Consider the following 11929-nt stretch of genomic DNA (forward strand, 5'->3'; position numbering starts at 1 on the left):
CAGGAATTCCTTCTTTGTGCCTCTGGGTCCAAATTTCCCTCCTCTTCTAGGGACACTTGTCATTTGTATAGAAATTGCTCTAATCCAGCATGTCCCTCCTCTTAACCTGACTAAATCAAAGTTAAGATGTCATTTTCAAACAAGATTACCTATACAGTTTCCATGTGGAGATGAATTTTGGAGTGGCACTACTTGCCTTAGCCAATTTGTGATGCTATAACAGAATATCTGAGGCCAGCTAGTTCATAAGGAACAGAAATGTATTTCTCACAGTTCTGGAGGCCAGTAAATTCAAGATCAAGGCACTGGCACTGGTGTCTGGTAAGGGTCTAGGTGGGACCTTATCGCTGTGTCCTCAGAAATAATAAGCATTGGGTCCTTACATGATGGAAAGAACTGAATGGGGGGAAGAACCTAAGCTATTTCCCTCTAGCTGCTTTGTAAGACACTAAGTTATTCAAGAGGCAGAGCCCTCTTGCCTTAGTCGCCTCCCAAAGATACCACCTCTTCATGCCACCACCATGAGAGTTAAGTTTTGAGGTCAATTTTGGAGGGAAAACATTCAAACTATAGCACTATTCAACCCAGTGGCCTTACTCCACCACGTAGCCTCCTGGCTGGGCCCTGGCTTGCTCCACTGGCCACTCAGGAGGGAGGATGTGGAGGAGAACTTGCCAGGAGGAATGTGGCTGCCTGAGAGCACCCAAGTGCTCCTGTATTCTGTTTTGGCCGTGAGGCCTTGCTCTTTGTGTTGCCTCAGTGCTTTTTCTGTGGACTGATTATGCATCTCCTTGCTTGATCCAAATTAATTTGTTTATTCTTGGTGGGAGAGTAGGGAGGAGTAAAGTGGGAGGAATCCACTTTAATCCTCCTTAGACAGGAGAGCACATGTGAGCAGAGGTTCCAACAGACTCTTGAAATGGGAAAGAATTGGAAGAAGGCTGCTGTTGACACCTCCCTACCATGGCCTTACGCTTACACTAGATCCAACTCAAATAGCAAAACGCCCATATGGAGTGTTTTATGGCTTTAGATTTCTAGAACTCCATAGGATACTTAAATCAGAACAATTATCCTTTTCTTGTTATAATATGAAAACTCACCTTTTCTCTCTTGTTTCTATATTTAGTGTTTCTCAGTGTTTCACTATTATAAGTTGGCTTAAATTTTAAAAATGCATGTATATTGCTTCATTTTATATTTATCTACTTACGATTTTATTTCTTTGATAGCAAAGAAGAATGTTTTTGTATTAAATAATGAAGATTTGGGGAACATCAGCTATGCATTAGGTTCTGCCCCAGATTGTGGAGATACCTCAGTAAACAACATTGACAAAGTTCCTGGGCCTTGCAGAAGTTGTACTTTGGTGTTAGGATTATCAAAAGAAGAAGGAGAAGGAGGAGGAGGAGGAGGAGGAGGAGGAGGAGGAGGAGGAGGAGGAGGAGAAGAAGAAGAAGAAGAAGAAGAAGAAGAAGAAGAAGAAGAAGAAAGGAAGGAAGGAAGGAAGGAAGGAAAGAAAGAAAGAATTTCCTTTTACAGGAATTATCAGGTTTTTTTTTTAAATCAAATTATCTATTGGATAATTTGTAAAATAAGGAACAGAATTAGTAAATTATAAGGATATTTTACTAATTAATTTTTATGAGACGTTCACATAGAAGATGGTAACTCTTTTCTTTAAAGTATCTTTCCTAGTTTGTAATTAATCTTTTAATTTTTTTTTCTTTAACGTACAGAGGATTTACAGTTTCGTGTAGTTCTCTCTCTGTACTTGTTTGTTTCTGATTACTTTCACACTCTAGCAAGGCCTCCTGTAATCCAGACAATTGATATTCATTGACCTTTTATATGAGTTATTATATAATGCAACTCAATTATAAATACTAGTACTAATCAAGAGCTTTAAAAAAATTATGCTTAATCTTCAAAATACTCTTGGTCATCTCCATTTTATGAATGGGCAACAGTCATGGATGATGCTTAAAGAAACACATAAATTGCCCAGATTTAAAGAGCTTCCACTCACATTTGAGCTCCAGTGCTTCCACCTAGGAATAATTTACTAACATGATTCAGGATAAGAACTGAATTGATTTTTTCTTTGCATGAGTAACTGCATTCCCCAAAGTGATTTATTGATTCTCCCTTCTCTTTCTTGTTGATTGAGGGTATCTCCATAAATGTATTAAATACTTGCATGAAGAAAGAAATTTCTTGTATGTAGTAAGAGCATTTTTATTTGTTTATGTTTTTGAGGTACTGGGGATTGAACCTAGGGCCTTATGCATGCAAGGCAAGCACTCTATCAATTGAGCTATATCCCTAGCCCCTAGTAAGAGCTTTTGTATGTGTAGTAAACATGTGATATGTGCTCCTTCTGCTTTTGTTTTGTTTGGGGGGCTTGGGGAATAAGAAACATGTTTTAAAAGATCTTTTTTAAAAATATAAATTTCCTACTTTGTTCCTTTTTAAATATTTTCTCTGAGACTATTAAAGAAACTTCTTTTATATTTAATAATTGCACACCACCTCAACTTTTTAGGAAGAAAACTAATGAACAATTATTTTAGATTAATTTTGTTTGGTTCCTTCTGTAGAGATAGTTTTGAACTAAAAGAGATCCTGTTGGGCTCTTGAACTTTAACTTTCTGATTTCTAAACCAATTTGGAAATATCTAGAAAGTTAGGTGTTTAGTCATTTTGTTAAAGTTTGCAGGCAGGGTGAATTAAGGCTCACTCTAACTTGTACTCTTTCCCAAAGAGGGTTTGGCAAAGTGAGGCAGCTTTATGTACATGAATAGAGTAAACGACCCAACTGTGTCCCCTGGTTCTAGCCCCATTAATCTTCGGTGAAAACAAAATTACCGCCTCAGAAGAACAGGGAGTCAGTTTATGACAGACTTCAAAAAACGGCAGCTGAAAATGTATCTCCCCTCACATAAATATGAGGGTGTTCCTGAAGCTAACAAGAACAATTTGGCTTCCAAAAGAATTTCCATCATGTCTAATTTTAGTTTTTCTGGCATGAGTCAGTAAAGGAATATGTTGTCAACTGTCGGTCTGAATGTCCATCACCTTTGCCACCAGGTGGCCCTTCCTGGCAAACAAAAGTCGTTTGCATTTTCAGGTGTAACCGCCATCCATGGGACCTTTCTATGGACATTGCAACCTCTCCCACACCTCTGGTGCACGTTGAACTTTGGCCTAATTCCATGCAAATCTACATACAAATAATTTAACACTTGACTTGATTAAAAAAATAACAAAAACAAACATGTCTCTTAAATCTCCCATTCAAAAAGATTGCATGTTGTCCAAAGTCAAGGAAGTAAAGACATTAAATCTCACTTTCTTGTTTTAAAAACGCTTTACATATATCACCACCAACCAGCTTGTAAATTTTAGTCAGTCTTCAATCCAGGCCTTTAAATGAGCTGAAAAATGTCCCTGTGCCCTCAAAGGACACACCTGTTATCTGAAACAGTTTTTTACCAGCTTGTTAAGCAGCTTTGACAGATCAAAGACCCCAGACAATAGACACAAACTTTAACAATAGTGTAGCCTTGAGCAAAAGGTCCTGTCAAAGCCAGGCTTGTGCCCGTGGCATTATGGCCGGCAATTGAAAATAAATTTTACTTGAATAAGTACCTCAGCCCGATCAGAGGCACTGCCGCTGCTGAAACAAAAGCAGTTGGGGATAAGTTATTGACTCCAATGACAGTCTGAATGAACTTCATTATGCCAGCCCACTCTTGGTAAATGTGTCAGGTTTTAAACTGAATTAGGTGGCAGGTGCATGGACCATTTCCCTGCTCCCCTTGAGACAACAGACAGCCAATCATCACCTGATTCTACAGACAAATGTTTAGATTTGTTTTTCATATTGCACAGCCATAAGTGAAAGCACATTTAAATCTTTTTCCCTCATCCTCCCTCACCGATGCATTATGTTCCCACGAGCAGGTCATGCCCATGCTTTGGTGTAATGGGATTCATTAAGGCCTGGGCCGCCACCTTCATTCTCCCCTCCCTCCAAGGGAGGCACAGATTTCAGGGATAATCTGGAGTCTTTGCTCGTGGTTATTGGATTTCAGCCTCTGAACAACAGCTCCTTTTCTGTTCTGGAAGATTAAAATGCAAAGACACACATCCACAAACTCCTCTGTCTAAGAACTTTGAAAAGACAGGCATGGACATTCCGATAGGTGCTAGCCAGAATGATGGAGTGATGGGCTGACTGTTCAGCAGGGAGCTAGATGTTGGGAGCTAGAGAGTTGGGGGCTAGACAGAACTCAGATATTTGAGTCTGTATAAAGTATTGTCCCCTAGCAAACCTGGTAACCCTGCCAAGTCCTCTGAGTTCAAGCAGTATCAATAACTGACATTTTTCTACTGTGAAGCATCTATGTCTGTTCTATTTATTTATCTACATTTGCTTGTACATTTGGCTTTAAAACATTTTGTTTTATGATCTTTCCTAGGCCTATAAGAATAAGTGCAAAATCAGCTGAACTTCAGATACTTTGATGCCAGCTCTCATTACTTAATCATGAGATAGGGCAATTAAGACTCCTAAACATGAAAATCCAGACTTTCGACCAGAGAGGGAGAGGGTTGGCACACACCATTGGCTGTGCTTCTTGTTAAAGTTAATGAGCAAGAAAATGTCCTTCTCCGAAGTGCCTGAAAGACCTGAGGCCTTTCCTCCCAGTAAAGTGTCTTTCTCTTCTGTTATTTGGGAGAAGTAATTACACTGTTCTTGACAGAATCCTCCTGAATTGTAAAATAAAACTCCTTCCAGCAATTGACAGATCCTCTTCTCCAATGGTTGAAAAATATGATTAAAAAAAATCTCATATTAAGACATCAGGTTTCTATCTGTCCAGTCTTTGTTGTCCTTTTGATGGAGTGCAAACAATTTGGCTCAAATCTCCAAAGGAACAATATACAGTTCTGTGCTGTATTTACTTCACAATATTCTTTGGCTGGATTAACTGCCTTAATGTTTGCATTTTAATAGAATGATGGATTTGAATCTTGTCACTTCTAGAAAACCACTGACATTTTAAAATTTATATTCATATGAATCTGGGTGACACATATTGTCCAGGACTGCAGACTTGGTCTTCCTTTGGGGCTACCTACAGGCTGCCCTGAGTTAACACAGGCAAAGGACTCTACAATGGCTCTCACTTGCTGGAGCTGTTCCTCCCCCAAACCACAGCAGATGGTGTTTCATAGTTGGTCACAAATGGCTGTCAGCGAGTGTTTGTCTGCCTGCCAGTAACCTGTGGTTCAGGGACCCCCTTAGAGAGTGTACCAGCTCTGACTCTGCTGGTAACAGCATCTGAGAAAATGATCCGTCCTTTCTTGTCAGGCACAAAATTAGCCATCTCACTTTCAAACTGTTGACAAGGGGGATATGAAAGAAATAAGGGCTGAGCCAGCCCAGCTGATGTTTCATCAGCTTCGGTTCCATTGGTCTCATGCAGACGAATCCAAAAGTGAACTTTATGACAATGGTGTTGTCACCAAATAGGCGGACTTGGAGCAACCGCAGTTCTAGTACCAGTGTTTCCTGCAGGGACTTGCTTGAACTCTCCATTGCAGTACTTTTGATCTTTAGAGCAACAGATATTTTCTCACCCCAGGGCCTCAATCCAAATTCATACTGAAATGACCTCCAGTGGCATTGCCTTGGATGAAGGGGAGGAAAATCAGAGGGTGGTAAAGGCTCCAAGCACCCGTCCCTGCAGCTCTTGGCAGCACCCCCAGTTGGAAGGCAGGGTGCCAGCCCTAATGCTTTTTTGGATGCAAACTGCCCCAAAGCACATGGGACGGCCACTAATGGGGGTAGAGAATGCGGGAAGAGGAAAAAGCAAGAATAAGAGAGAAGTATAGTGGGTTGGGGTAGCCAGGAATTTGGAAGGAACTAATGTTAGTTGAGAATCTGTTGTAGTCCAGGTATCATGCTGGTGCTGTTGGAGTATCAAATGTGCATTTCTTCCAGCAATGTTTTAAGAGAGATATAACCATTTCTATTTTACAAGAGAGGGAAACAGCTTTGAAAACTGAAGTATTACCTTGGGGTCAGAAAATGGTAGTATTAGGTTCCCAACTTTGGCAAGTACATTTGAGATCAGGAACTGGAGGACAGAGCTAGCTTCCTGACTTAGCCCAGCTTTTGCTACCTTAAGACTGTGTCAAATTGGGCATGTGACTTAGTCTTTCAGTGCCTCTGTTTCCCTGTTTGTAAGATGGAGCTGTTAATACTGCTTATTTCATAAAGTCACTGTGAAGAAAGAATGAGTTAATATATAAACACTTTGAAGAGACCTGTACAACAGTAAGCATTCTACTGGAGTATTATTATCTACTGCTTTTGTGTTCTTTGAGTATTTATTTCAGTGTTGGATCACTATCTCCTTACCAGCAAATAAGAATTCTTTTAGAATGCTTACTACAGCAAAATATTTCATTCCAATGATCTTACATTGCTAGTTATTATTTACTTGCTTGTTTGATTTTTAAAAGCAGATGAATCTAAATTCATAAATTCACAAATTATGAATTTAGTGTACAGACATGGAAAGAGAAGCAACTTTTATATCAGAAAGTGTTTGATTCCTTTTTATGTCATTTCATTTCATTTCATTTCTCTTTTTTCCCAAGGTGCTGGGGGTTGAAATCCAAAGCCATGTTATGCCAAGGAGCACTCTACCACTGAGCTACACCCCCATGTGCCCAGCCCCTGTGTAATCCTGAACAGGTGGCTAAACCTTTTTCAGTTTCAGTTTATCTATCTGAATAATAGAGAAATATGTACCAATTTGTAGGACTACTATAATGATTAAATGAGAAAAGGTATATAGAAAGCCTACCACACACGCAAGAATTCTGTAATTTATAGTTGTTATTACTTACTAAATAGCTAAAAGGAGTTTCTGTTGTGTAGGGATATATCATCTCAAACATGAGTCATACATGTTGTGCCCAAATGTCTGAGATATGTTCAGACTAATAAAGCTGACCCAACTTTGTCTTTTTTTTTCTTTCTATGACATTTCTCATATTTAATTCCCCTGAAGTAATATTCTGGGTAATGATCACCAACTGCCATAACCATTTTGTCTAGCTAAGGGATTTCATTTCTTCACCCTGGACTCTGCCCCTGCTGCTCAGAGCTAAGGGATGCGTGGCCCTTGGGGAGCCGGGGAGTGGGCTCTTTTGCAATAGAGCAAACTTCTGTCAGGTGAGGTCAGCATGGTGATTAAGGGGGACATTCTTCAACCCCTGTAATCTCTCCAGGAGAAATGAGAGGGGCCTCCTGCCAATTGTTAATGATAATGGTCTTATAATTCAAACACCACATTTCACCCAGGAGGATCCCAAATGGTTTATGGATTCACAAATAGCTTCACCCACTCTGCCCAGTAGGCGTTAGGTGGACTCAGCTTGGAATGCAGCCATCGTGGAGAGGGTTACCCACATCTTCAAAAAAAATATGCAGGAAAGAATGAGCCCAAGTAACGATACAACATAGGAATGTTTATGTTCACTTAAATGCTTTACTTAGTAGATAAAATAGGAAGGACTGAGAACAAGAGAGGAGACAAAGATTTGTATTTTATATTATTTTTTAAAAAATTACTCATTTTATTGATTCTTTAAGAGGGGAACTCCCAAATGAGCATCGCTCGTGTTTCTAGATCATTAGTTCCTTAACAGAGGGGCTCAAGGGATAGCAATTCTAAAAGTACTCACCAAAAAGAACAGAAGGCAGCTCTAAAATTATGAAGTAAATTAAGGAAAAATTATGGCAGATTCATAAAAATAGTGTTTACACATGGCTTTTTCAGCCATACTTCTTATTCTGATGATCTATGATTATGTAACAAACTATCCCAATATTGGTGGCTTAAAACAACAACCATTTAAATATATCCAGGATTTTGTGTTTCAGGCATTTTGGCAGAAAGTGGTTGGAGACTTTTTTTTTTCCATATGGTATTGACTCTGGGGTCATTCAGTTATCACCTGGTATCTCTGGACAGTACAGAAGGCCAAAGATGGCCTTACACACAGAGAGTTTTGGTAGGGAAGCCTGAGAATCTGGGTTCAGCTTAGCCCCCTTCAGGTAAGGTCAGTGCAGGACGCTTAGCCAGGAGCCTAAGGCCAACTGGTTCTGTGCCCTTTTGTGCTTGAAGTTCTCAAGAATAATCTCCAGTGTACTGGGAACCCAACATCCTGAGGTAGGGAGGGACTGCCTGATGCAGCTGGGCCTTTGTTCCAGTCCCTCTTAGGGAATGCCACATCTGCAGCTAGGGAGGAAATACCCGTCATGGTTCTTAGCTGTGGTACCGGTGGGGTGGGTTCTCACAGTGGGATTCCATCAACCCCAGGTAGATTTCTTGGACTCTGGGCATCAGGCTCACAGTGGAGTCTATGCTTCGTTTGTTCCTTGCTACCTGTCTGTGTAGAATATGTTCCATCTTACCAGACTCGGCCTAGTTGGTAACCAGTGCACAGCCAGCATGCCTCATAGTCAGGACCTATTATAGTTTGGGTCTGGAACGTCCCCACCAAACTTTGTTTTGAAAGTATGTTCTCCAATGCAGCAAGGTTCTGAGGTGGAAATTTTAGGCAATGATTGGATCATGAAGGCTCTGACTTCATCAGTGGATAATTCACCAAATGGATGAATCCACTGATAGCTGAATAAACAATGGGGAGGTATCTAGTTGGAGGAAGTAGGTCACCAAGGACATGCTCTAGAAAGAACAAGGGTTCCAAGAGACAGGAATAAAAGATGTCATTTCCTTTAAGTCCTGAGCCCAGAACTGCAACTTCCATTTTTATTGGTCAAAGCAATGACATGACCCACTTAGATATGAAGGGAGAAGACATAAATCTCAACCTCAATGGGAGAGGTCTTTTTTGTTTTAATATTTTTTTTGTTGTAGTTAGACAGAATACCTTTATTTTATTTATTCATTTTTATGTGCTGCTGAGGATGGAACCCAGAGCCTCGCGTGTGCTAGGCAAGCGCTCTACCGCTGAGCAACAACCCCAGCCTCATTTTTTTCTTTTTCTTTTTCGTTTTAACTGACAGCACTTTAGTTGAATGAAAACAGTTCAGTGCAGAAGTTAATTAAGGTGCATCTTTGCATTTTGTTCTGACTGTTCTAGAAAGGCATTCTGTGAACTTAACTTTGTACTTCAACTGATAACGCAATGCAAAGTTCAGTGCAAACACTACAAAAGCCAGGAGAAAAAATTCTCAGGGGCTTTCTAGGCATCTATCAGCTGAAGCAAGGACCATGTCCTCTGCTTAATTTCAGTTAGGATGTGCAAAGAGAAAAAAGAAAAAAACAAGGGGCAAGACTTTCCTTCAGAAACAATGAGAGAGAATTCCAACATGACAGAAGAATGAAATATTTACCCATTCACTTTTTCTCCTTCTCAGAGCCTACATGTCCCTGAGTGTATGGCTTCCAACACCCACTGGCAAGAGCAGTGAGGAAGTACACCCAAAGAAAGCACAACCCCAGTGTTGAGGTGTCGTTAAAACAAACTGTTTGTGCAGTGTTTGTGTTTTTGAGCGTGTGTGTCTTTTGTTCCATCTCTTTCTGCCTCACAGTGTTAGATTTTATCCTAAGCTTTCCTAAACTCCTTACCACTTCACTTCTTTTTAGCTTTTTAACCTAAAATGTTATCCTATAGCCTATGAATAAATACTTTAGATTGCTTTCCCAGAGTTCCACATTGTTTATCCTACTGACTTTCTGATATTCCCATCTCATTAATCTCTAGCTTGGAATAATCCTCATCAAATACATTGATACTGTGAACTTCAAACAAGGGATCTTTAAGAAGATCTTACATCTGAGGAAAGAGGTTTGCATTCTTCAGCAAGCCTTGGACAACTACGTCAGTTTTACTACTTGTAACTTAATAGTTTTTCTCCCCTAACACCTGAGTTGTTTAAATTTTCTATTCCTTGTTCCTTGGGTGCCTCTTCTTGGTGGAAGCCAATCACCTGTCTACTCCAAGTATCTGAAAAATGTAGACTTAGTGCTTCATCTGAAGAAAGTAGGATTCACAATGACTGGAAAGGCAAATGATTTTAGACAGGTATACATGGCTGATGTCCAGAGCAGCTAAGCTACTAATTGTCCAACAACACTTACCCTTTCCAAATTCAGTCTTCCAAACAATAAGAATATCAACTACACATGCCAGACTGACATAATACAATATCTCTCACAAATGAGAATACGATGCATTCTCTCCAATTTGTTCAGTCTCATTTACTGACCAAATTCAGTATTTCTGGGTGATTCCTTCTCCATTATAGCAATAATTCCTTCTTGATTTTATATAACTTTAATACTAAATTATAAAATTAACCACTGCCAACACACCCTATTTACTGAACAAATAAAAGATATCATTTTTTATTTGTTCTTTTTAAATATACATGACAATAGAGTATATTTTGACATATTATACATACATGGAGTATAACTTATTCTAATAAGGATCCCATTCTTGCAGTTGTACATGATGTCCTGTTTCACTGGTTATGAATTCATATATGAACATAGGAAAGTTATGTCTTTTTCATTCTACTGTCTTTCCTATCCCCATCTTCCCTCCCTTCTCTTTATTCCCTTTTGTCTAATTCAATGAACTTCTATTCTTCCCACCCCCTCCCTTATTTTGTGTTAGCATTCACATATCAGAAAGAACATTTGGCCTTTTGTTTTTTGAGATTGGCTTATTTCACTTAACATGACAGCCTCCAGTTCCATCCATTTACTGACAAATGCCATAATTTCATTTTCTTTATAGCTTGATAACATTCCATTGTGTATATATACCACATTTTCTTTATCCATTCATCTGTTGAAGGGCTCCTCAGTTGGTTCCATGGTTTGGCTATTGTGAATTGAGCTTCTGTAAACATTGATGTGGCTGCGTTCCTGTAGTATGCTGATTTTACATCCTTTGGGTACAAACTGAGGAGTGGGATAACTGGGTCGAATGGTGGTTCCATTCCAAATTTTCAATGGAATCACCATACTGCTTTCCAGAGAGGTAGAACCACTTTGCAGTCCCACCAGTAACGTATGAATGAACCTTCTTCCCCGCATCTTCACCAACATTTATTGTTGCTTGTATTCTTGATAATTGCCATTTTTACTGGAGTGAGATGGAGTGTAGTTTTAATTTGCATTTCTCTAATTGCTAGTGATGTTGAATACTTTTTCATATATTTGTGGACCATTCATATTTCTTCTTCTGTGAAGTGTCTGTTACATTCCTTTGCCCATTTATTAATTGGGTTGTTGGGTTTTTTTGGTGTTAAGTTTTTTGGGTTCTTTATATATCCTATCTGAAGTGCAGGTGGCAAAGATTTTCTCCCATTCTGTAGACACTCTCATCACATTACAAGACATCATTTGTAAGATGCATCATTATCAATGTTGTTCCACATATAAGAAAAGAAAGAAAAAATACCATGTCATTATGCCATGACTGTAACCATACTATTGTTGTAAGATGAGTTCCAATTTTGGACATGTAGCATATGTAAAAATGTTCCTACACATATTTCATGGATGTTAACATAGGAAGAAATGAAATGAACAAAAATAATGGAAAAGAAAATGAAGATGAAAATTATGAATATACACAATATATTCCTGAATGATTAAATCATAAATTAATGAATATATATGCATGACATTGTGAGGAAAATACAAAATATTGTTGAATATCACAGTTCTAATTTTTTCAAAAGATCAAAATCTATGATTAGTATCTATAATTTCCTTCTTTAACTGCCCAGTCCATGATTTTTGTGTACAGTAAATACCTTACCTTGACAAGAATCTTTACCTGTTATGCTAATGCAGTCTCT

The sequence above is a fragment of the Marmota flaviventris genome, chromosome 6, assembly GCF_047511675.1.
Source record: "Marmota flaviventris isolate mMarFla1 chromosome 6, mMarFla1.hap1, whole genome shotgun sequence".
In the NCBI taxonomy this organism is placed as follows: Eukaryota; Metazoa; Chordata; class Mammalia; order Rodentia; family Sciuridae; genus Marmota; species Marmota flaviventris.